At 45.9% G+C, this 24,402-nt stretch overlaps 1 protein-coding gene across 1 annotated transcript in view; it reads left to right on the forward strand.

The window, feature by feature from the left end:
- The first annotated feature begins 1,712 nt into the window (after nt 1–1,712).
- The window catches only part of Ngf (nerve growth factor), a 48,390-nt gene continuing 25,700 nt past the window's right edge, over nt 1,713–24,402 (forward strand). Inside the window, exon 1 of the mRNA XM_047516637.1 lies at nt 1,713–1,779. The gene's annotated coding sequence lies outside the window, so the exon portion shown is untranslated. The remainder of the gene's footprint in view (nt 1,780–24,402) is intronic.

Raw genomic sequence — 24,402 nt, forward strand, 5'->3', positions numbered from 1 at the left:
TTCTCAGGCAGCTATTATGTAAGGGCAGGAGCTTGCGCTTTCCAAAAATTTTATATATAACATAAATGATGAATGAATTGTCCCTACTGTCTGGAAATCCCTTTGTTTAATTGGCAATGATAAATTTCCTAGTAGACCACCATGACTATGACGCTACTTTTGCAGAAAGGGCCATTTAAGGTGTTCCCTGTCCTCTTGTCCTGGAGACCAAAGTGTATTCCTCCACCAGCCAGTATCTGACCACACCAGATGTGGACTTAGTAAAGCTAAAGCTGATTTCCAATTTGAGGACTTCTCTCCTTCTCCATCCAGCTCAGAGGAGAATGAAGCAGGAGAGAATAAAAGGGATGAAGGGGTCAAAGATGAAAACAGAAAGAAGTTGAGATCTCATAGCAATCTGCATCCTGGAAGTTGGAAGTATCCAGGAAGGGTTTCTCTTGCTCAAATACCACTGGGCGTAAGGGACCCCCTAGCATTTGTAACGTGAATCCTATGCCTCCTTAAATCCCAGATCAGGGAGGACACTCTTTTTCAGGGTTGCACTGGCATGCTGTCAACAGCAATGGGGAGACTCAGTGCTTCACCCGCCCTCTCCATCAGTCTCCCACATTCCTTCCTCCCGGTGGCATCCACACAGGGTACAGGTTCAACATGCCTTTGCCAAAGGAAGAAATGAATACATCCGACACGCCCAACCTGGGAAGGGGCAGGAGGTTTAAATTTTTAAAGACCCTAGAACACTATTTCAGGTACTTATACACATTTGGTGGAATGTCTGACTGTAGATTTATTTCTGCCTTGCTGGTTTTAGGCTGGGGCAGAAGGGCAGACTTGAGTCAGGCTCTGAATCCACTAAATCCAAGTTTGGTGGTCGGCACAAAAGGGTGGGGGGTAGGGTGGACCAGAGGCTTGCTCTCTACTCAGCGTGGGGTTACAAACCTTTTGCAAAATCGATGAAAGCTGTGGACCCTAGAACCGGAAAAATGTGTGCATCACACACAGACATATATATTCACCCCAGGCATCAGGGACTCTGGAAAGCTTAAGTTAAGGCCGGCGGGGCCGGGTGGGGGGTATCCTGCCGGCTAAAGTCCTCTGCCGCTTGACCCCACACCAGATTCGCCCCTACCAGGAAGCCTTCTAGCCAATTCAGGCTCTCAGAGCCGCCGCCCTCCCTTGTGTCAGAGAAGCCTGGGTACCTGCCTCTCACCGAGCTTTCCTGGGTGCTCCTTTAGCTCTCAGACCTGCGGTGAGCAGGTGATGTTCAGGGCACCCGGGGCAACGGGCAGACCCAGGACGCGAAGGAGGCGAATGAGGCTGGCAAGGCACTAGGGCAGGGCGGGGGAGATGAGGGGAGCTCGAAGCAAGTCCGCCCAGCCCCAGCCTACCGTCCCATCTGTGTCGGGGGCGAGCACCTTCGCCTGGTGCCCCAGAAAATCACCGTCCGGGCTGTGGGCGCGCTGCCCTTCTGACTGGGATTCGTTTCTCTTTGACTTGCTGGAGGTTTGAATCTTTCCCTGGCTAGGTCGGGACCCCCTCCTGGTAGCTGTTGATCTCCAGTCCCCAGGACCCCCTACAGCCAGGCATCTCCGCCCAGCCACGGCAGGTGCGGGACTGGGGGTGGGGGGGAGGGGTAGGGACAGGGTTGGGGGGGAGGATTTGGAGCGGGTGTGACTCAGGAGACCGGGAGGAGGGGCTAAAAACATTGAAGAAGCCTGTTTCAGCAGCTTCACGCTCCGGCACAGCAGAGAGCGCTGGGAGCCGGAGGGGAGCGCATCGGTGAGTCAGGCTGCCCTGAGCCGAGCCCCGAGAGGGGCGCAGCGAGGGCACTGGCGGGCCGGGGTGGCTGGGCTCCCCAGGAGAGTATGCATGGATCCCGGTCTGACCAGATCTCCGGGCACCCCCCAAGCTCCCGCGGGCTGAAATGCACCCCTTGAAAAGAGTGTCCCTAAGTGAGTGTCGGGGCGCGAGACCCTCGGCGGGCGGGCGAGTTGGAGGAAGCACCGCTCACTGTGATCGTGAAATTCCCGGTCCCAGGAGAACCAGGGATCTTGTAGGCACCCCTAGCGCCTGCAGAAGCCGCAAAGCTGAGCTAGGGAGGGTTAGCTCGCGGGTTAGAAAAGAACTGGGCGCAAGTGAGAAAGAGCAAATGAGCGCGGAGAGAAGGGATGCGCGCGCTGGCTGCAAGCTCGCGGGGGCTGTTGGACTGGTAGCCAGCGCTTCGGAGGGCGAGTGTACAACACGCGCGGGCTGGGGAGTGCGCCAAGTCGGGAAAGTGCTACTTTACCCCTAGGTGAGGAGGTGAGAGGGGTAGAGCGCGTTAGACTTGGTGCAGGGAATGGAACGTGAGTTTCTGGACTCCTCCGCGTGTTGCAGGAGGAATAGAAGTCGCGATTGTGGTACGCAGGATTGACATAAGAAGCTTGCGCGCCAAATGGAGGGGTCGGACGTGCTAGGGCCGTGCACTGAGTCTGCTGGATATCCATAAGTCAAAGTCGCCAAGGTTTAGTCCTGCTACTTGGGTCTTATGCTTTACCTCCAGAAATCTACTGCCAGGTGTGGGAGAAGCTGGCACGCGGGGTTGGGGTGGGCAGCGCCTTGGGTTCAGGAGGCTAGGCTGAGAGAGAGGACTCAGGGGTCAGGAAGCTGCAACTTTGAGCCAATGTAAACATGCGACTGAGCTCCGTTTGATTACAAGGATTTCACACACACACACACACACACACACACACACACACACACATCTCTGAGATTTCTACGGAAGGTGTTTTCTGCTTGAACTTTCTCTTCCCTGTGACTTAAAAGATTAAAAAAAAAAAGAGCTTGCTTGCCAGGCTGGTTTTTCCAAGTAGTTCCAGGCTGGAAATTGTAACAGTTTGAAGGATAATTTATGGGTGTTTCATGCATTAAAGTCTATTAGAGTAAAGCCTTTTGGGTGCTGTGGGTATTAAGGAAAACTTAGTGCACGTTCCCAGCTGGAAACCAAAATAGTGCTCTCCTGGGTGTCTCTGCCCCATCTGTCATCTGAGGCCAATGAAAATCCTGGAGAAAAGGCACTTGATTAATTGTCCTGCCTCCATCCTCTGGGTGCACACACGGACAGTGCCAGTCCCCTCCTCCCCCATACATGCATGACCAGATCCATTCTGCAAATTCAGCAATGGCAGTGAAGGATCCACCAGGAACTTCTCTCCAGGTCTTCCAACTCTTGAAACTATCAGTTAAGTGTACTGGAGGGGACTGTTTCTCCCTTTCAAAGCAGTGCAGAAGGGTAGCAGCTGTTGGTCCCTGCCATCCCTTTTTGCCCAGTGTTTACATTTTTCAACAGAATGGCTGAAACTTTCCTTCTCTGCAAGAGTCACAGAAGAAACAATACTTTAGACCTGATGGGTCCCTTCTGTTGAATAAGTCATGTGTCAACTTGGTTGACCTAAATGCCAATTCACAATGGGCATTATTCCCAGAGGTTCAGAGGGGATTTGCAGTTGGAGGTGAGAGTGGTCTGGCTGAGACTGGCCCAGTGAACAATGACCAGCCAAAGAAATGAATGTCCCTCTTTTGGGGTAGTTGGAAAGGAATGGAATTACTGTCACATTCTGTCATATCTTAACCTGCTCTTTTCTCAACCTTTTTATGTATTTTTAAACCTGGAAGATAAAAACTATTAGGGGGCACCACAGATGGGAGACCAGGGTCTCTGGGGGACACTTGATTTGACAGAACTGTGAGAGTACCTCAGAAGATTTTATAACTAGCAGCTGAAGGAACTGCTGTCTTTGGGCAGCCATCTTACCCTGAAGTAGATCAGGCTTCCAGAGAGTTGGAGAATCGGGCCCACTCAGGACAGTCATCCCAGTGCTGGTGGCTCTTTCCCTACTTTTAATGCTCAGCAAGGAAGGAGGCTCTCACCTTCTCCTCTTGCCTACCCCATGACTCCCCTGCCCCAAGGACCAGGAGGAGCAAAGGATGAGGCTTCACACTACCACTCTTTTTCAAGGAGAAATCTGAAGGGGGCCCAACTGCCGACATCAGCAGGGAGGGTAGGGCATGGCAGGGCAGGGCTAGAGCCCGGGGGAAGTTTCTCATCATTACTAAGATTACACTGATGAGCAAAATGCCACTTTACTTTTCAATGAGCACCAAGCGGAACTGCACTGGTAGAGCACACTTCATCAGAGCTCAGAGAAACTACACAGTGGTATGCCCCTGCTCTTCTCTACTGAGCATGCAGCAGGACCAAAGCCCAGGCCCCAAGCAGATATCAGTGCCAGAGTGAGGCCCAGATGCCCATTTGCCTTCTCCCAGTGAGAACTCATAGGGACTCCAGGGTCCAGCACAGGCCTTGGAAGCCTTTGCTGGCAGCAAATACTCTCTCCTCTCAAAGAAGCAGCAGAAAGTGTGCTGAAGGTTTGCATAAAATTTCTGGATGTTGGTGAGCATGCAACCCATGTTCTTTGGCATCTCTAATCTCACATACTGTCAGGTGTTAGGCTTAGCCAGCCCCAAGAAATCAGCCGGGAGTTGGGGTGTGAACCATTAGTTTCAGAGAACACTGTATGGTGGCATCAGGTAAATAAATGAGAATGAAAGACCCTTCCATAACCATTTTCTGGGGACCTTGCTTCCTAATGGGAGGGTGAGGTTGACAGTAAAGATCCTGACTCCAAATAGCAATTAGACTAGGATGACTCCCCCAACCCAGGCCAATGTGAAAATAGAGAAATTGAGGCTTTGGGTCATTAGCCTTTCAGCTGGGTGTGCCTGGGCATGGAAATATCCCTGTTTGAACTGAGGAGAATAGACCTTCAGCCACAAAGTTTAACAAAGACCAGAAAAATGAGAACATACAACTGAGGAGAGTTTTTTGTGGTTCAGGATGTTTTCATTGCTCTTCTGTGGGCTACATTACATGCTTTTAAGGAGTTTCTATAGACTGTTGGTCTTAGACTATAGTTTAACAGGAATCAGATTACAAAGTTGAGATGATCTCTTGATATTTTCCTCCTGTATTTTGGGTAAACTTCCTACAGTGGTTTGAAAGAAAGGATGGAAAGTAGTTTGGGGATCTTGAGCAAGTCACTAAATTACTCAGGAAATCTTGAGACCAGTGTATTGTTTTAATATTGTTTCTCAATGGGGCCATTGACATTTCAGGGCAATTCTTGGTTAAGTGCAATCAATCAGTACAGTGCAGGAAGTTTAGTATCTATCCCCACCTCACCTACCAAATGTCAGAAGTCATGGTGATAGCCAAGCATGCCCCCATAAAAGGCTAAATTCTTGTTAATTAAAGGATAATGCTGTTCCCACTTGATAATTCCCTTGAAAATGATCAAAAAAGGCCTTTTTTCCTGGCCCTGAAGTAGATCATTGAATTGGAGTTTCCAAAGTCCAGATCCTGTCAAGTGTCACTCTTTGCCTTCTATGAGTAGATTTTGACTACAAATGACCCACAGGAAAAGAAAAACAGAACGAGTATGTGTGCGTGTGGAGGGGGACTTGGGTATTAGAGCATGATAGCTTCCTTCTCTGCCATATGCTATTAAAAACACAGGCAGACTGCCTGCCCCGGGAGTCCCCAGCACCGGGAAGAAATCCTCTCCTTTGCTAAATGGATCATATTCTGGCACCAGGAGGTCTTTTCCCTGAAGCAGAACCCCACCACCACCCTCAGCACTGACAACACTTAATACAACATGAGTACATATTGATTCCAAATAATACAACTGTACCCAAGCTGCGAGAATAAATGAGAATTAGTAGTGTGACAGTTGACAGAAAAATTAATAGGCTAGCAGCACTACACTGGTGGATGGTGCTTGCAGCACTGGGTTTATTTTCAAATAGAAGGGCTCACGTTTATCCTCACATTTTCCCCAAGGTCTCACCAAGGGACAAAAAAAAAAAAAAAAAAGGAACTACTTGTTTATTTATAATATAAAGGCATGAGGTGAATAGTGTCTATGGAGGATATTATAGGAATGTGTTCTTGCTACTCACTCCCAAGTCATTAAAAGTAAGAGAGAAAAATCAATGTAGGGTCAGGGCTATCAGAGTTTGGAGCTAATTCCTAATGGTAACACCATCCCTCTGCCAAAAAAAAAAAGAAAAAGAAAAAGAAAAAAGAAAAAAAAAATGGATATAGGAGACATAGGAGGTTCCCAAATGAGGTTGATCTGATGACAAAATCTGTGAAGTGGGACTAGCTACAATGCTTTTTGAATTGCCCAAGAGTTTGGCCAACCTCTTTCACGTGTGGGAAGTCTTTTTATTAGTGGTATTAGTCAGAGTCAGACAGCCAGGACTTCCTTGAAAATTCACCGCTAGGCAAAGCAGCCGGAGAGGTTTTGGCACTGCTGTGGTGGCTTCTGCAGGTGGAGAACCCTGCAAGGGGCGGGATCTGGCTATGAGGTCAATGGGAATGAACAGCCTAAGCTTTGCACAGAAGCCATTCCATGCTGGGCAGTTACAATCCACTACTTCTGGAATCGTTTCCCAGTAACCACAGGTATTTGCTATCTGGTACAGACAGACTGATTTTCCTGTTTCCCTTGGCCGTTCCTTCAGTAGCAAGGGTTGGTGGTATTTATCTCCTTCCCACTGCACGCTGCTTGTTCCTCTATGAGCCCAAGGAGGACTGTCTCTTCTGAGGGAAGGCTCCTCAAGAGCCCAGCTCTTGCTCAGGAAGGGGGAAGCATTCTGTTCTCAGTCCCTCATCACTGTGTGGATCACAGCCCTGGTTCTTCATAAGGTGACTTGCATTTCTTACTTGCTCAGTCTGGTGAAATGGCATCCTATTTTTGGATCTGAGCAGACCTGGCTCGGAGGTCAGCAGACTACCTTGTCATTGTAAATAACCACGTGTCAAACCCCTCACCCCAGTGTGTGGGAGACACCAAGGGGGGCAGACTCCCTGTGGATGGAGATTATGTGTCAACCAAAAAATAAAAATAGAAAATAAAGTAAAATTTAAAAAGGAGAGAGGTCATACTGGGTTCTAACTGCCAGAAAGATGCTGAACTAGATAAAGTAGGGAGAAAGGAGACCTCATTGCCAGCAGAGCGGAACAGACACCCAGGAGAGCGACTCCTAAACCCAGTTCCTTATCTCACAACAAGGCTAACCGCAGTGCCTACACTGGCAGTCTGGCTGTGCACAACAGGTGAGATGGAGTGGGTAGAAGACTGCAGGGGCCTGGCCAAGTAAGCACCAAACAAACACAAGCTTCCTTCCCTGAGCTCTGTTCCTCCTTGGTGGGGCTGATCCAAGGGCAGTCCTCCTACATGGTCCCCTCGCTGCAGGTAGGATGAGGGCAACTTTACTTGTCTCTGTGTGTATAAAGCTTTGCTGAATTGAAACAAGAAATCTTTTTTGGTAGTACTGAAGTCTTCTCTAGGAACTTACCTATATTTTGGCCTTCTGTAATTAACATTCTCACTTTGATGGAATTTCAGCCCAACATTTCATCTCCTGAATTATGTTTGACTCATAATATCCAGGCAAAAGGAGACTCGTGGGTACTTTGCCTATAATTTTCTTTTGGCGGCAAACTTCTCCTCAGACTTTTCTGTCAGAAATGTTAAGCAGTGTTCCCTAAATAAGGCATTTCTCGAGAATGGCCATTTTCACTGGCAGCATTCAGAGTGTTTTGGTTCTCTTCCCTATATAACAACTCCTCTGTGTCCTTAGGATTGTTAAGAATCTTGTCAAGAAAAGGAAGAGGGAGGAATTGAATTACTATGGTGGCAGGGCACATACTCCCCCAGACCCAGGGGTGGGTAAAAGCAGCTGTTGAACTGCAAAGAAGCTGTGATCCCTACCCTGCAGGGACCTGTTGGTCCACCATATAGCAGGCTACCAGACTGATTTCCTTCTATCCGTTAGCGTTCTTATCAATGCACTGCCTCGGGGAGCTGGGCCCTGTTGGGGGACTCACAGTATCATTCAGGATCCTTTCCCAAGAAGTTTGCTCAAGAGCCCAAACTAAACTTGCTTCAGAGGCTCATCAGATCATATACATGAGTAAGGCCATAGCTTGGTAGGGACTGTGGAAGCTAGAAGTTATATGCCTCATTGAAAGGGGACAGGCCATCTGCTGCTTTGCAGTGTTGTAGGTCTAGTGTGGCCCAGTCTTACAAATAACTGTTCAAAATAAGTCAAAATTTTGAGTATAAATATATAATGTCCTCGCTTTCAAAACATCCATTACTGTTCAAACAAAACCTGTGTGCGGGATATTTTTTATCTTCTTATCTAAATTAATACCCTTGGAAAACATCGCCATCAATATCAAAACAGGAAATAGCTGAAGAAGTTCTAATTGTATGACTCTAAGAACTCCAAGAAGGGAGAGGCCTGAATGACCAGGAGACCTCTAGGAAGGCTTCTTGCATGTGTGTGTGTGGGGGTGGGGGGCGGGGTATCTTGCAGGTGGATAGGAAATTCTAGAAGTCTTGGCACCAAATCAGTTGGAACTGGCTTTGGATTCAAGTTGTGCCTTTTATTAACTGTATGACCGTATACTTAATCCCGGTAAACCTCAGTTTCTTCATCTGTGCAAGTGAATCATAATGCTGACTTCCACAGGCAACTCTGAAGAGGAGGGGAGAATATGCCAGAAAGCCCTGGCTACAGAGTCTGGAATGTGCCAAATGCCCAGGAAGCCTAAACTCTGTGTGCAGTGCTAGGCAGGCAAGTGGGGCTGTAGCCATCCCAGAGGATAGCAAGCATGAATGGACCTCTGGCCCTTTATCTCGCTCCCCTTCTTCAGCCTTGCCCGCGGCTGCCTCTCAAGAACTTGGGTCTCTTCTGCTTTTTCTGCTGCAGGAAAAGCACAGAAACCTAGGTTATTTCCTCTCCTGCTTCTCCCCAAGGCCTGTGGCCACTTGCCCGGTTGTCCTCAGAATCCCACCCTTGAAAACCTGACCCAGACCACAGCAGAAAAACACAACCAGTAAGAAAGAGATGTGTTCTGGGAGGTTGTATAGACATGCACGGCAAATATTCAAAGAATTCTTAGGAATAAAAAAAAAAAATTTGTAAATCTGGATTTTTGCATGAGGACATCACAGGAACATGTTTTCTCAATTATCGTGCACATTTCTTGGAGTGAAGTCACCGAGTCCACAGCTCGTCAGGGCTGACTTGCTCTGAGCCCTCTGGTCTGGACTTCATGACCTAAATCGGATTCAGCCAACCCTGCCACTGACCCTAGTTGTCAAACAAAATTGTCCCCAAATCCTAAACCAAGATGGAGACATACACACTCCCCTGAAAAGCAATCTAATTTCAAGTTCTGGTCATACTCACCAAAAATTGGGAAAGACACTTCCATTTTTGATGGTGGATTGATAGAGTCCCACAATCCTTTACATTTCTCTTTTCCTTTAGAATTTATAGATGGTGACTGCACACTGCCCATCAGGGTAGATGAATTCGCTAGGTTCTGAGGGCAGAGAAAATAGTTTCTTTTGCAAAAGCATGCATCAACTGCCTAAAATATTACCAGTCAGTGCCTGAGATCAGCGATTATGTTCTCTGGATGGATTCCTGGATTGACTCTTTTCCAAGCAAATGGCTTTGTTAGATATTTGCAATATTTCTGAAATATTTTATTAATGATGTCCTCTCACCAGAGGGATGATCCATGGTACACAGTGAGCAAGCGCACCTCAGAAGCAAGACGATGCCCTGATCCGCCAAGATCAAGCAGTAACTTTAGTTCTTTAAGCATCTGTGCCCCCCTCCCAGATAGAGCTGTTGTGTGGATTAAGTGCCACAGATTATAAAGTGCTGGGCACTAGGCCTGCCATCAAGAAGGCCCCAACCGGGGAAGCTGCTCTCATAATCTGCCTTTACTTCCCATTCCTCTTCCTCCTCCTCCTCCTCCTCCTCCTTCCTCCTTCTCCTCCTCTCCTCTTTTTCTGCTTCTCCTTCTCCTCCTTCTCCCCCTCCACATCTTCCTCCTACTTGCTTTCTTAGCGACTGCTCAACTTCATCACAACTCTGACTTCCCTCCATGTTTTTATCCCTGCTTTAGCAAACTCAGCAAAAAAAGCAACAACAATCGTATTTTGTCTTTGGCCCCACTTTCTCCACCCTCTTTCTCTCATTTCTTGTTTTCAGAGCCCCCTTTCTTCAATTCTGTTTCCCTAGATGTGACCATGGGCACAAGGGGCACAAAGCATCCTTCTCTCTGCTGCTAGATTCTGTCACTGGGTTATCATGACCTTTCCTGGTCTTGTCACAGTATCTGGATAAATGCTTTGGTCCTTGTGTGGATGCCGTGGCTTGGAAGGAGCACCTGTTCCCAGAAGATCATATCCTTTCCCTTCAGTGTATTTTTATAAGAACTGTGGAGCTAAGATACATTAAAATGTTGATATTGTCAAAATTCTAAAGTTCCTGCCCAGTGCAGAGAACTAACAATTTCTGATGGACGAGGCTCCCAGCTGCCCCATTGTGGAGGGTTTAAATTTCTTTCCTGATATGAACAGCTTAAGGGCTCTTAATGTGACACTGGAACTGACACCTTTAGATAAACCGAGCCCCAGTCCTAACTCCAGCCCTTAACCCACAGGGCAGTCTGTCACTGACCTCAGTTGCTCTGTTCCTAGTGGAGGGCACATGAAAGAGTGACCCACACCAAGATTCTACGAAAGGTCTACAAAGGTGACATGTCCCAATTTCCTTGAGAGCCTGGCTAATGTAGCCCTGAAGACAGATCAGTGATGACAGACTGCCTGGCTCTTTGTTCTCAGGGAAGCCTCATACCCCCTCCTTCTGTATCTCTCTGGCTCCCCTGGGGCTCATTCCAACTCTCTTCTAGTAAAATGCCCTCCCTCTGGGCTCCATTTTCACCACTAAGACTCAAAGAGGATTATTTGTGACATCTCCTCAAATGCTGAATTCCTGTCCAGACCAAACATTGCTCTTTCCATGCAGTCCCAAGTTCTGTCTTTGAGGTTGCAAAGAGACAGAAGGAAAGACAATGGACCTGACTTTAGAGGTGCTTTTCCTCTCCATAAGAGCATCCTCTCTCCCCTCGCCACCCACACACTATTCACTGCACAGCTAATGTCCCAGGCCAGTGCACTTTTTAAATGACATTTATAGTGAAGAGAGATGCTCATTGCATCATACAAACCCCACCTGAGAAGGAGGGTGCTGTTCTTTTAATTTGCTGTTTTTAGATATACATGATAGTAGGATGTATTTTGACATATTACACATACATGGGGTGCAACCCATTACAATTTTGATCCTACTCTTGTGGTTGTACGTGATGTGAAGTTACACTGGTTGTGTATTCATATATGAACATAGGAAAGTTATGTCTGATTTATTCTACTGTCTTTCCTATTCCCATCCTCCCTCCCTTCCCTTCACTCCCCTTTGTCTAATCCAATGAACTTCTATTCCTTCCTCCCCTCTTATTGTGTGTTAGTATCTGCATATCAAAGAGAACATTGGACCTTTGGTTTTTTGGGGGTTGTACAGCATTACTTCTTTTAGGGAAGAATGCAACATATCTCAAAAAGACAAGAACAGTTAGGCAGAGGTTAGGTGGGTACTATTAAGCCAAGCATGGGAGAGGCTGAGTGGACCACACATCAGTCAGTAAAGAGATGTTCAAATTCATTGCCACTGCACCTGTTTTTTAGTAAAAAGCAAATGCTGACTTTTTTTCTAAGCCCCAAAGGGGAGGAAAAGTGCATTTCCACCCTTTCTGCAACTTGCAATGACAAGTAGAATCAGTTACTCCAGAAGCGACACACCACCCAGAATGTTCCCTACGCATGAGATGAATGACCTCTCTTTTCATCTGGGTTACAGAGTCATTTCTGTGCTTCCACAGGCAAAGTGTGAACACTGGACGACATTTTTATTTTCATTTTTGAAGAGGTCAGACTCCAGATTTCATGCCCATGTGTCAGCATCTCTGTATCTTGGAAATGAAAGAAAATATTTTAGGGGTGGGGTTTTTAAGTGCTGTCTTTTTTTTAAGTGTTGTTTTTGAATTTTTCCGAAAAAGTGCAAGCTGCTCCAGAAAGCAGAGGGCTTAATAAAGCAACAAGTACATCTCTAAGATTCTTTTAAATAAGGAACAGCACACATACCTTCCAGTCATTTCAACTTCGTCAGTGATTATGGACCTATTATAGAATTCTTTTTTTTTTTTTGGACCTATTATAGAATTCTGACTGGCAACATGGTTGCTTGGAAAAATTCCACAAACCTGTCTGTAGCTATTTCTTTTATGTGCTAGGAAAGTTGTAACATAAGAAAGAAAAATAGTAAGTCAGGTGTAGATTATTCCAATTCAATAGCACTTAGATTGAGGAGATGAGGGAATTATTCCAAATGACTGTATTGCTAGCTGGGTGACTTGGGCAAATCACAGAAACTCTGAGCCTCTGTGTCTTAATCTGCAGAGTGAGAATAATAATATTTACCTGCATACCTGATTGGGCCTTGTGCTGAATGTGACTGATGGCTGGGAAGACACCTGGGTCGTAAATATAGAAGGCCAGATGTGAAGACCTGCACAAGGAGTGGGAGACTCCAGGTGTTAGTCCTGGCTCTGCCCACAGTTGGGAGAGGGACCTTGACAGTCACTTGCCCCAGATGAGTGGCTGCCCATCCCAAATGCTGGAGCAAATGTTGAAGCGCTCACAGAAGCCAGGGCAGAAACCAGGTGTTCTGCTGTGGTCGTAATGGAGGCCTGTGCCAGGTGTGGAGCAGGCCCCTGTGAGGCAGAGGCCAAGGGCACTGTGGAAGCAGCAAGCACGTGCATTCAGACTCATCCGGGTTGTAGTCACAGAGGCAGAGCTTACAAAGCACATGGCAGAAGCAGGTTGCTATAGCTCTCTGATGAACAGTGTCCTCAGCTATAAAATGGAACTACTAGCACTTACTCCTTAGTGTTAAGCTTAAAAGAGGTGACTTGGCTGTCCAAAACATGGGTATGGTACATTATAGTGGTATGGAGTCACCATTGATGGGGAACACCGAGGAGTGTCTGAGGAGCTCCCTGACTACTGAGCAGCCGGCTGAGCACATCTAAGGCAGATGTTACTACAATGACAGGATGCGTCCGTGACACCAGGTGCTCCTAATGTCCCTTCACCCTCACAAGTCCTCAGGATCCTCTTTATCCTCTAGATCATTCTCTTCCTGAATGACCTCATCCTCCCTGGGCATAAATACAACCTAAGGTTCTGGGTGTGTTTCCAGTCTGGACCTCTCCCCGGGGCCCAGACTCTTACATTCTCCTGGCAGGTCTACTTGGATACCTGTAGTGGACTTCTCAAAGTTAGAATCTTTGACCTTCAAACTACTCTTTTCCTAGTATTATTTTAGTCTCCCTCATTTTAAATAATGATATAATTATTCTCACAATATAGCCTAGGAATCATCTTTGATTCTGCCTTTCTGCTCACCTTTCATATTCTGTTCAACAATAAGTTTTTGACTTCATCCTGAAAATACATTTGGAGTCCAATCATTTCTCACCATCTGCTACTGCCTTTTTCGTCCGAGCCGCTGTCACCTCTCACCTGGATCTCCTCCAGACCTGCCTGCCTCCACTGGTTTTTGTGGTTGTTAATTTACATCCTTTATTCTCTTTCCCATTTACTGCCTCCACTCTTGTTCCCCTACAGCCTTCAACCCAACAGCAGCCAGAGAGTCCTTTGAAAGATGTCAGTCATGTCACGGTATCTCCCAGTGTGCAGCCTCCAATGCCTTTCCATTGTACTAGAATAAAATTCATTCTCTTGCCATGGCTTTATTTCACTAAGGTTATTTTTCTCCCAGGGACATTTGGCAACGTCTGGAGACATTTTGGGTTTTTACAAGATAAGGGGTGCTACTGGTATTTAGTGGGTAGAGGCCAGTGATGCAGTAAACATCTTACAATGCACAGAAGAGTCCCCCACAACAAAGAAATATCTGGCTCCAAAAGTCAATAGTGTTGAGAGGGCAGAGCCTGCCTTAAATGATCCGGACCCTGACTCTCTCCAGCATCTTGTTTCACTCCTGCCTTGGCCTGTCATGCAGCAGCCATGCCGACCTTGTGCTGCCTTCAGCACACTACCCTCCCAGCTCTCCCAGGGCCTGTTCACTTGCTGTTTCCTTCCTACCAGATCTGCACATGGTTAGCTTTTGCTCATCACTTAGGTCTCTCAGATGTCACCTCTTGATCACCCTAATCTAAGATATTCATTCCCACCCTCACAAACCCTGCCACTGTTATTTCCTCACCCTGCTCATTTATTTCATAGTACTTAATTCCATGACTTGTTTTCTTATTTTATTGTATCCTCCACAGAGAGTAAGAACGAGGGCAGGGAATCTGTTCACCAAGTAATTCACAGAGTAAGAGCTCAGAAAATATTTGTCAGATGAGTAATTCAACACATTTGATAGTTATGACAGGCATGGCTTGCTACAAGGAGGCAGGAAAGGAAGGGCAGCAGGATTCAGCATCTGGAGGAAGGCATTCTTGGAGGAAGCGTGGCATGAGCTACAGGACTTCTGGGGATTGGCTTCCTCTCAAGCCTATGTGTACCTGGGGTGGACCTCTTGAAGGTTAGAGCCAGCTGTGGACTAGAATCTGTAATAAGCTGGAGAACCAAGCTAGAGGCCGAGGGGTCCAAGATACAATTGGAGAAAAGTCAGGAGAGTGTGCAGGAGAAAAGAAGGACCAGGAAAGAGCAATCTCAGTTCCAGTGGCTCCAGTTGGAGCAGATATTTCCCAGGAACATCTCTGGCTCAGCTCATCCTGGACAGTAGAGAGGGACAGGGATGCTTCTGCCATTAGTTTTCCAGAAGCTCAGTGAAGGGGCTATGAGTTGGATCTGGGGTACTGGGAAGGCAAATGAGGAATAAAAACAAACCTTTTATGCAGCCAGGCAGACAATGTGTTCTATCTATATAGGCATATGGGCCTATGTAGACTTGGTAGCACATGAGATTATTATATGAAAAATGCAGACTGGGGATAGTCTTGATTCCAAAATACTCTGACCCATCATCCCATATGAGTCCTACATTTCATTGAAAATCAGTCATTTCAGTAAAACCACAAGTAATGGTGGTTAGTACCTGCCAGGCAATGGGTGGGGTTTCTGCTCCTTCCTTCTGGGTCAATCCTCTGTGCCATTCTTAATAATGATACTGATATCCAAGTCTTGAGGGAGATGAAATGGGGGAATGGAGGATTAGAATCACATCTCCAAGGTTCTGACTCCTTGGAGATACAGATTCTGAGGTTTGCAGATCTTGAAGTCTCCCATGGTAGAGGCATGCCTGGCCTCAGGTACAGAGCTATAGCCTTCCCAACATCCTTTCCAAGGGATAGGGTATGATCAGGGTCTGTGCCTTTGGGCCACTTCAGGACGACTATTCATAACTGTGGTTCATTTTGCTGCCTGGATACTTCTGAGGAGATGACTACATGAGATTAGCTGACCAACACCTCATTTTATTAGTCTGTTAATATAAGTTTAAAGTAACACACCTCAGATGTCGACAGTTTACTCCAACCTACCAAAAATATTATGAAAATTTACAAGGTCTAAAGAGTGATATAATGGTGATGAAATTCCGATGTGTTGGATTACCCTTATGTCTAATTTAGCCCTGACTCAGTCCATAGAAATATGAATTTTCCCGCAGACATAGTCTCATAGCTGCTGGGCACCATGTACCTTGCTGGGCTGGAGCAATGAGATTGTCTGTCACACTGCCTCAGAAATTATAAAACACCCCTGGGCTGACCATCCATCCCTGAGTCTCCAGAACTGTTAACATTTTTCACTGACTTTTCATTCACAGAACCTATCTGCCAACTTGTCATCTGCCTCCCTTCAATCACTAGGTCCCCTTCTTGGTATACACAAGTTTGATGTCCTCCAATTTCTTCATTAAAATATGATATCTGAACCTTCATTCATATAAAGAAATACATGGGTGATAAAGGCTCAGACTGATTGATGCTTGTCCCAGGGGCAAATGCTTTTGAGCAACCATCAGATGACCAAGTGATAAGCCATCAAGTGATAAGCCACTCACAGACAGTGCAGCAGTAAATGACTGGCCATAGTCCTTCCTTCCTGCTTACTGCGACTTTAAATAAATGACATAAACTCCCTCTGAGTCTGTTTCCTGAACTGGAATAATAATAATAATAATATCTCCCTCATAAAATAGGGATTAAAAAAGATATGTAATACTTAGCACAGTATTTGATGCATAAATGCCATTCAAGCAATGGTAGCCATCCTCGTTATGAGAGTAAAATCTTGGAAAGTGAAATCCAGACAGTAGTCAGTGAATCATGGAAATGCTTTGAAGCTGCAGGACTTTGTAAAGTGAGAGGACCAGGGAGTGGAGTTTAAAACATGAGGAGACCCCCATGCAAGGATTGCAGAAGGTCTATGCCATGGTATTAGGGTGTGGCTTCCTGCTCACTTTTGGGGCAAACCTCAGTGAAGGTACCTGGTAAACTGGGGGTAGTAAAGTTGCTGTGATGAGTCAATATAACAATGTTTATAAAATGGTTAACATGGCACAAAGTACTCAAAACAGAACATTCTTGTGGTTCTTGCTGCTGTTATCACAAGCGATATTCCCCGGCTAGCACCTCTGCCATTTCTTTGCTCTGTTCAGGCTACTACATAGGTCTAACCTGGGCTCCTAAGGCACTATTCCAGAATTTAGGCACAGACATTGCAGCCCCCACCCCAACAATCTCTACCTTTTACAGGGCAATTAAGCCACTTCCACAGATTTCTGGGGACCACTCCTCACAGGTTCCACAAGGCTTTGTCATATGTAAAGGCAATGCCATGCTGTGCACAGAAGGGAACAGCCCCTTTCCTTTCTTACTACAGGCCTGGAGTTGATCCCCCAACCTGGCTCTCAGACCTCATTCTTGAGATGTCAAAAAAGCAAGGGAGCCATGCCCCTGAAAGGAATTTTAATTTAGTCACCAGCAAAGGGCAAGGGTCACAGAACTTAACTTTTGCCCTTGGCCCTGCCTGAAAGTGCCGGACCAGGACAGAAAAGAAATTCCAGAGACAACTGTCTTCTAGAGTCTTTGGGCAGAAGTAATCTGTTGGTGTCTCATTTATAATCAAAGCTACCAAAACTCAAAAATGTTGTGAGGACTTTTCTTTTTCTGCCTGTGTTCCTAAGCAAACATATAAACATATAAATATGGAGAAACTTTTTGGTTCTGCCAATATTGGTAGCTAAGATTCTTAAATTCTTATTGCAAGGATGTTGCCTATCATATATGTGTGTGTGTGTGTGTGTGTGTGTGTGTGTGTGTGTATAGTACCAGGAATTAAACCAGGGGCATTTAACCACTGAGTCACATTCCCCAGCCCTCCTTTTTGTTTTATTTTGAGACAGAGTCTTATTAATTTGCTGAGGGCCTTGCTAAATTGCTGAGGCTGGCCTTGAACTTGTGATCCTCCTGCCTTAGCCTCCTGAGTTACCACACCACTGTGCGTGGCAGATGTTGCCTATCTTAAAGCTTATTTTTCACCAGTGAAACGGTAGTGTCCTCACTGTGTGCACACATTCTGGGCACTATAAGGACATTAGGGACTATAAGGACATCTGAGGATCATACCTGTCCATGGGGGAATAAAAGATTGTCATCTGATTGGCAGCTTATTTTAACTTTAATTCCAAGGAAACATTAGTCTTTGGGGCAAAAAAAAAAGTCACTAGGTTGAACCTAGTATCATAGGGCTGACTGCCAGACAGATTCTTCCATTACCCTATAGCCTTGGTCATAAATAGGAAATGAAAACATATCATTATAAGTCTTCTTGTCTTCTGTCACATGCTTCTGCCATCTGCCCTTTCCTGTGCCTGTGACACACACACACTGCATACCCCACACAAAAGTAGAGATGTCATTGAGGCAACTGCAAATACTAAAAAACTGCAGTTCCTTTCAGACTCACAGATCCATGGAATGGTAGTGTTGAAAGAATCATGAGAAATCATGCAGTCCTTTTTAAAATAAATGGGGTCGGGGTAGGGGAGAGGTAGGAAAGAAAACCAAAAAGCTGGTGGATGAAGTGCCCGTCACAGCGTGCGCAGTTGGAGCCTGGCTCAGGTCTCAGTTCATGTCTTCCTCTTAACCTTTCATTAACTGTTTATTTATCAAGCACCATCTTTGTGCCAGGAGCTGTGCTGGGAACCTGAGATACCTTTGTGGACAAAACCCATATGCAGTTGCTGTGCAACTGATGGGGCTTATAGACTAGTTAGGAAGGCAATCTGTGACTGACTGGTAATCAAGGGGGGTGGGGAATGAAGCCGTTCTAAGTGCCGCGAAGGAGAATCCACACACTGTTTGATGGTGTGACTTGAGGGCAGGCAGCAGACTTCCCAGAGGGAGGCATGATTCATTTGAGATCTGAAAGGTAGACAGGAGGAGAAAGAGGACAGATGCTCCAAAGACAGGGGGAAGTCCTCCTTTCTGGTCCAGGAAACTGTTTTGCTATAGTGTGCTGGAGCCAGCTCGCATGGACTTGCACCTGCTTTGCTGTGAACTACTCTTCCTAGCCCTGCACTCTGTGAGGTCACATGGTAACTTGAAATTGGCCATAGTGGCATACCCATACCACAGGAAGCAACAGATGCCACAAATTAGGGATTCCTCCCATCCCAACTTTGGAGAGTCATTTTTACCAGCTCCACAGGCTTCATATATTCCACCTGCTTCCTGGCGGTGGGCAGCACACACAGTGCCCTTTAAGCCAAATGCCTGGTCTCCCTCTTGCAGAAACTACCAAGCATCCCCCAACATGTGACTTGAGCCTTGGGCTGTTTATTACAGACCCTGGGCCATCTGGCTTCTCCTGGGATCCAGGACATCCCAACAAGTTAATACCAACTCATTAAGAAAGAGCCTGTTCTTGGGTCTTCGTCACCTCCTTGCCATCTAATGATATTTATCAACCACCCACGCCTGCCCAGCACTGTATGAACCACTTGGCAGGCAGATCTCGGGTAAGATTTTGACCCCTCAGGAATTCGGGGCCTGGCTGAGGCCACTAGGCTGACATTGTTCTTCCCTAATATAACACAGGCTGCTGGGAGCACAGAACCAGGCCTGAGAGCACAGCCAAGGGCACAGGGGTAGGAGATGGCACTGTGTTTTGCAGTTTGTCTTTAGGCACAGGAGGTTCCAGATGAGAAGGGGTCAGAGTTCACAGTACGTGTGATGTGGTCAAGTTTTAAAGCAATGAATTCTATTACCCTTGCACCCCCAGTGTCCCCAGCTACTTCTCTGAAGAGATTTGGCAAAGGAAAAAGTAAGTTTTGAGTTCTTTCAAAAACTGTCAGGTAGCAAGTGTGGGGAACATTCCAGGGGTAGAGGTCTCACGGTGGCAATGCCTTTGTTTCCAGGGATATGTGAGCATACTGTGTGTATGTGTAGGTGCCTAGGTGTACAAGTGTGTACATAAACATGTATATGTGTCCACAGATGTGCCTACATATGTGTATATACACATGTGTGTTCATGGTTGTGTACGTGTGTGTGTGTATGTGTGTAACAGATAATATGGAAGGGAACAGTGACTGTGTGGTGGGGCAGGGAGTGCTGAGGTAGGCGGGGCTAAGAAGTGGAGAATCTAGAAGGAAAGGGCAGCCAGGGTCTGGATAGGAAAAGAAGCAGGGCATCCTGGGTATTGGACAGGATTCTCTTCCCTCTGAAGTCTGGCTTGCCCTCTCAGCCTGTGCTGGAGAAGGTACTCCCTGCACTACAAAAATGCAGCCATTTGCTCTCTAGAGTCGCCACCACTCAGGGTGACTGTGAGTCTCTAGGAGGTCTCTCCTCCCTAGCCCAGAACTAAATCTGAGCACCATGGGACAGTAGCATTCCCAGCTACTAACACCGAGTCTCCAATCCACTCCTCAGATCGTGAAGCTGCGTGCCTGGAAGGAATGTAGGCAGGAGTGAGCAGAGGGAGTACTGCTGGGTAAGCAAGGCCAGCAGGTAGGCTTCCAGGGTGGTTTGGGGAGGTGCAATACGAAAGGATGACGATTTGAAGGCCCTGTGAATTTAGAATACAGAGGATAGACAATGGAGAGAGGGTGGCTGAGGTCCCAGAATACATCGGGGAAGAATCTGACTCAGAGTGGACAGACAGTCAGACAAAGGCAGGTGGACATGCAGAGAAGTGCCCGGTGCCCTGAAGAGAAGCTCCGCCCCTCCTGGCTCCCCTTCTCTGTTGTACCACACCGATGGCCTGCTGGCCCCGCTCACATGCTACTGCCTTTCCTGGCACTGCCCTGGAACCCAGGAGAATCCCCTGACCCTCTGACAAGGTAAAAGGTCCTGACCCAGACCTGGGAGCCAACAAGGCAGTTTGGAAGAGAAGCACTGTCCAGTCATCTGCAGAGGGACTCTGGGCTGAGAGACAGTACAGTAGTGCAGGCTGTGCCCTCCAGGGCATCTAGCTGAAGGGACGAGAGGAACCTCTGCTCACCAAACCCTGCGCATGGCAAGAAGCTGCATCTGCCTGAAAGAAAGACCTCTTTGGATTCACACAAAGCCTCCACATGGCCTGGCTGCAGCCCTGACCCTGGAAGCTCAGGCAGTTCATGGGAGGGGGCCCCGGAGAGAATAGGAAGACCAGAGGAGAGGAACTGGAGTGTGTGTTGGGGTTCAAGATAGGGGCAGCCTGTGGGCAGGGAATAGTAAAAATCCGTGTTACCCACTTAACTTGTCGCCTAGGGCCAGCACAGGGCTATTAGTTACTCTACTGAAATGTCTGTGGTCTGAAGATGAAGGGATGTTTTCCTTATTAACATAGAAATAATTAAATTGTTTATGTTATTATGCTCATTGTCTAAATATTGTTCAATAAAACATCTTATTGCTGACAATTACCCAAATGTTACAGTAAACATGGGACTCCTGCCAGAGGCAGGGGTGCATTTCCAGTCACACAGAGAGCACCAGAGTGTTTGCTTTGCTGCCACGTAGTCACCTGACTGTGCTCCCCTGACGGCAGCTCTGCGGTAACTCCTTATCAACCCCAGGTGAAGAGCACTCCGATAAAGAGCAAATTATTCTCTGTGGTCAGATCCCAAAATACGTGGGTGACAAACACAGTGGCATTGTTTCCTCCACTGAGTCTTGTTTTCCATGTGTGGGAGGAATTCCAGACTAGAGAATTCTGCATCCAGACTTCATAGATTTTTTTTTCTTTCCTAATGGAGACAAACACAACTCATGATAAAGAACAATACCAGCCTGGCTTCTATGCTCTGAAAGACTTGGGGTCAAAACCTGACCTCAATAGGGATTGGAAAGAATCCAACAGCAACTACTGTCTTCTGTTGTTGAGTTGGACCACGGACTCCTGCAAACGAACTTTCCCTTGGCTTTGGAGCATGGAGGCAGAGCAGATGTGCCTGCCTGCTTATGCGCTGGAGGTTGGATCTGCTCTCCCAGCTTACTGAAATCAGATGCAACAGCAGTCAGAGCTGCCCTGCAAACAGATGGTAACTCCATGCAAGCACCGTCATATTGGAAAATTACAAGAGCCATGACTCCATCTCCTTACTGCCCTGCACAACTGCATTTTTACCAACTGGACAAAAGAAAGGTCTCCTCTTCTCCAACCATACACTCTGGAGGCCTAGGCCCATGTTTAGATAGCGAAGGAGTACAATATTCAACCCCTATCCATAACTTTATTTTCCATGGTTCTGCCTGAGGTAACCATGGTCTGAAAATATTAAATGGAAAATTCCAGAAATTAACAATTCACGCGTTTTAAATTGCATACCAACTGAGTAACTTGATATAACATTGCAGCATCCCATTCCAGCCCTTTAGGACATAAATGATCCCTTTGTCCAGCGTATCCATGTTGTATACCCTGCCCCTCTGTTGAGCACTTAGTAGCCAAATCAGTTATCAGATCAACTGTTGAAGTATCACTGTGCTTGTGTTCAACTACCCCTTATGTGGCAATCTAATACCATATAACAATGCCTATGTCATTCACCTCACTTCGTCTCCTAACGTACACATTGTATCATCTCACATCATCACAAAATGGTGAATACAGTATAATAATAATATAATTTGAAAGGGAAGGAGAGACCACATTCACATAACTTTTATTATAGTAGATTGTTATGATTATGCTATTTTATTATTATTTATTGTTGTTAATCTTTTACTGTGCCTAATTTATAAACTTTATCATAAGTATACATGCATAGGAGAAACACAGTGTATATAGGGTTCAATATTATCTGTAGCTTCAGGCATTCTCTAGGGCTCTTGGAACATATCCCAAGGGATAAGGGGGAATTACTGTGTACAGATTTGAATATGATAGATAATTCTGGAAGAATGTGCCCTAAATGTTAACATTAGTTATCTCTGACTAGATGGGATTGGGATAAAAACAATATGGTATATGCGGAATTGAGCATACCTGTTTGAAGAATTTGCACTCCATTTCCAAATAGCATTCAACTTGTCATAAACAAATCCTGAGTTTATATAGAAATCTTTCTTTAAAACATGCAGTATACTTAAGAAAAATTTATCTTAAAATACTAGGTATTTTAATTGCTCTAAATTTTAAAAGTTTGAATTATACTGATTTTCTCTGAGATTTTTCTATTTAACATTATGTAATCTGGGCAAAACATTAAGTTAGAGTTTGTTGATTGGTTGACAACAACCAATTGGTTTATCTAAGCAAATCAATATATAGCTTCAGTTTCTTCCTCTGTAAAAAGTTAAACTACTCTACTCATAGGGACAATACCTGACAATGAGATATTGGACAAATTTTATCCATCATTAGTCTAGTGCTCTTCCCCCCTTTCTCTCTCTCTCTCTCTCTCTCTCTCTCTCTCTCTCTCTCTCTCTCTCTCTCTCTCTCTCATATGTGTGTGTGTGTGTGTGTGTGTGTGTGTGTATGTTTTCATTTATATTTTCATTCAAAGATTGGTAAAAAATAATAAGCAGAAAAATGAGCAGAAAGTCATTACTTTCCAAATTAGCCTGAGATAGATATGAGTGCTAAACAAATAAATAGCCAGGGTCCAGCTCAGGTCTTCCAACTTCCATCAACTTTTTGGACTCTTCTCAACTACCCTCCAGGTGATGCTTAATACATCATGGCAGGAATTTAGGACTGAAAGGAATCTTAGAAGTAATTGGCCCACATCTTTTGACAGGTGACTTACCCAGCATCACAGGGCAGCAAAGTCAAGATTGACCTCTCAAGACCCTGACCACTCACCTGTCTCTTTTCACTGTGACATAACCAGTGGTCTCCACTGGTTGATAGATAATGATATTGAATCCCCATTGGTCCCTAGACTACTTCATAATGTCACACAGTATGTAGCCCTGTCCCAGGCATGTAATATGTACTTGATAAATGGTTTGATGTGCAAGGTGTGTGCTCATCAGTATAGGGATAGGAAACTAAATAAGATAGAGTTTCTGCCTTCAAACAGCTTCCAGAGACTAACCAGGGAAGGCACAGCAGGGCATGAAGGTTCTAGGCAGATGATGGCCAGTGTGAAGTCCCTGAGGCAGGTACATATGTGGTTGGGACAGGGCTACATACTGTGTGACATTATAAAGTAGTCTAGGGACCAATGAAGGTTCTCAGAGAGGGGAAGCTTGTTTAATTTCATCTACAGAAGAGTGAAGATCAGAAATTGTGTAAATAAATCTCAGTGAGCTAATCTTTAGGCTTCTTACTCCAGACAAGTCCCAAAGTTACATAATTCCCCAACTTATGTTTACAGCTTTTGACTTTTGCTTTTGAACTCCAGATTTCTATATCAAACTCCTCCTCAAACTCCCCACTTGTATGTCCAATATAATGTATCCCTGTAAGGGATTTTAATATATAGGTATTTCCACTTTAGCTCATCCAAACCTAAATCCCTTGCCCTTCAAATCTGCTCCTCTCCAGGGTTCTCTATCTCAATAAACTGCACCTCCATCTAACTGGATGTCAAAAACTTTGCAGTCTCCTTAATTATCCTGTGCCCTTGCTACTCCACATCACGGTCCATGAGGAAGATCCTCTGGGCCTCTTTCCTTAAACATATACCTTATACCTTGTTCTCTATACCTTGTTCTCTCACCTCCCCTTCATCGCCAGCACCACCCAGACCACTGCCCCCTCTTCCTCAGATTACTACCGGAGCTGCCTATCCCATCTTCTGGTTTTACTGTGGGTCCCTATTGTGCATACTCTGCCATATAGAGTTGTGTCGCTTTCCCACTCCAAACCTTCTCATGGCTTCCTGCTTCCTGTGTCCTTCAGAACCAGTCCAAACTCTCCAGGGCCCATACAGGTCTATAAGAGCTGGCCC

The sequence above is a fragment of the Sciurus carolinensis genome, chromosome 1, assembly GCF_902686445.1.
Source record: "Sciurus carolinensis chromosome 1, mSciCar1.2, whole genome shotgun sequence".
In the NCBI taxonomy this organism is placed as follows: Eukaryota; Metazoa; Chordata; class Mammalia; order Rodentia; family Sciuridae; genus Sciurus; species Sciurus carolinensis.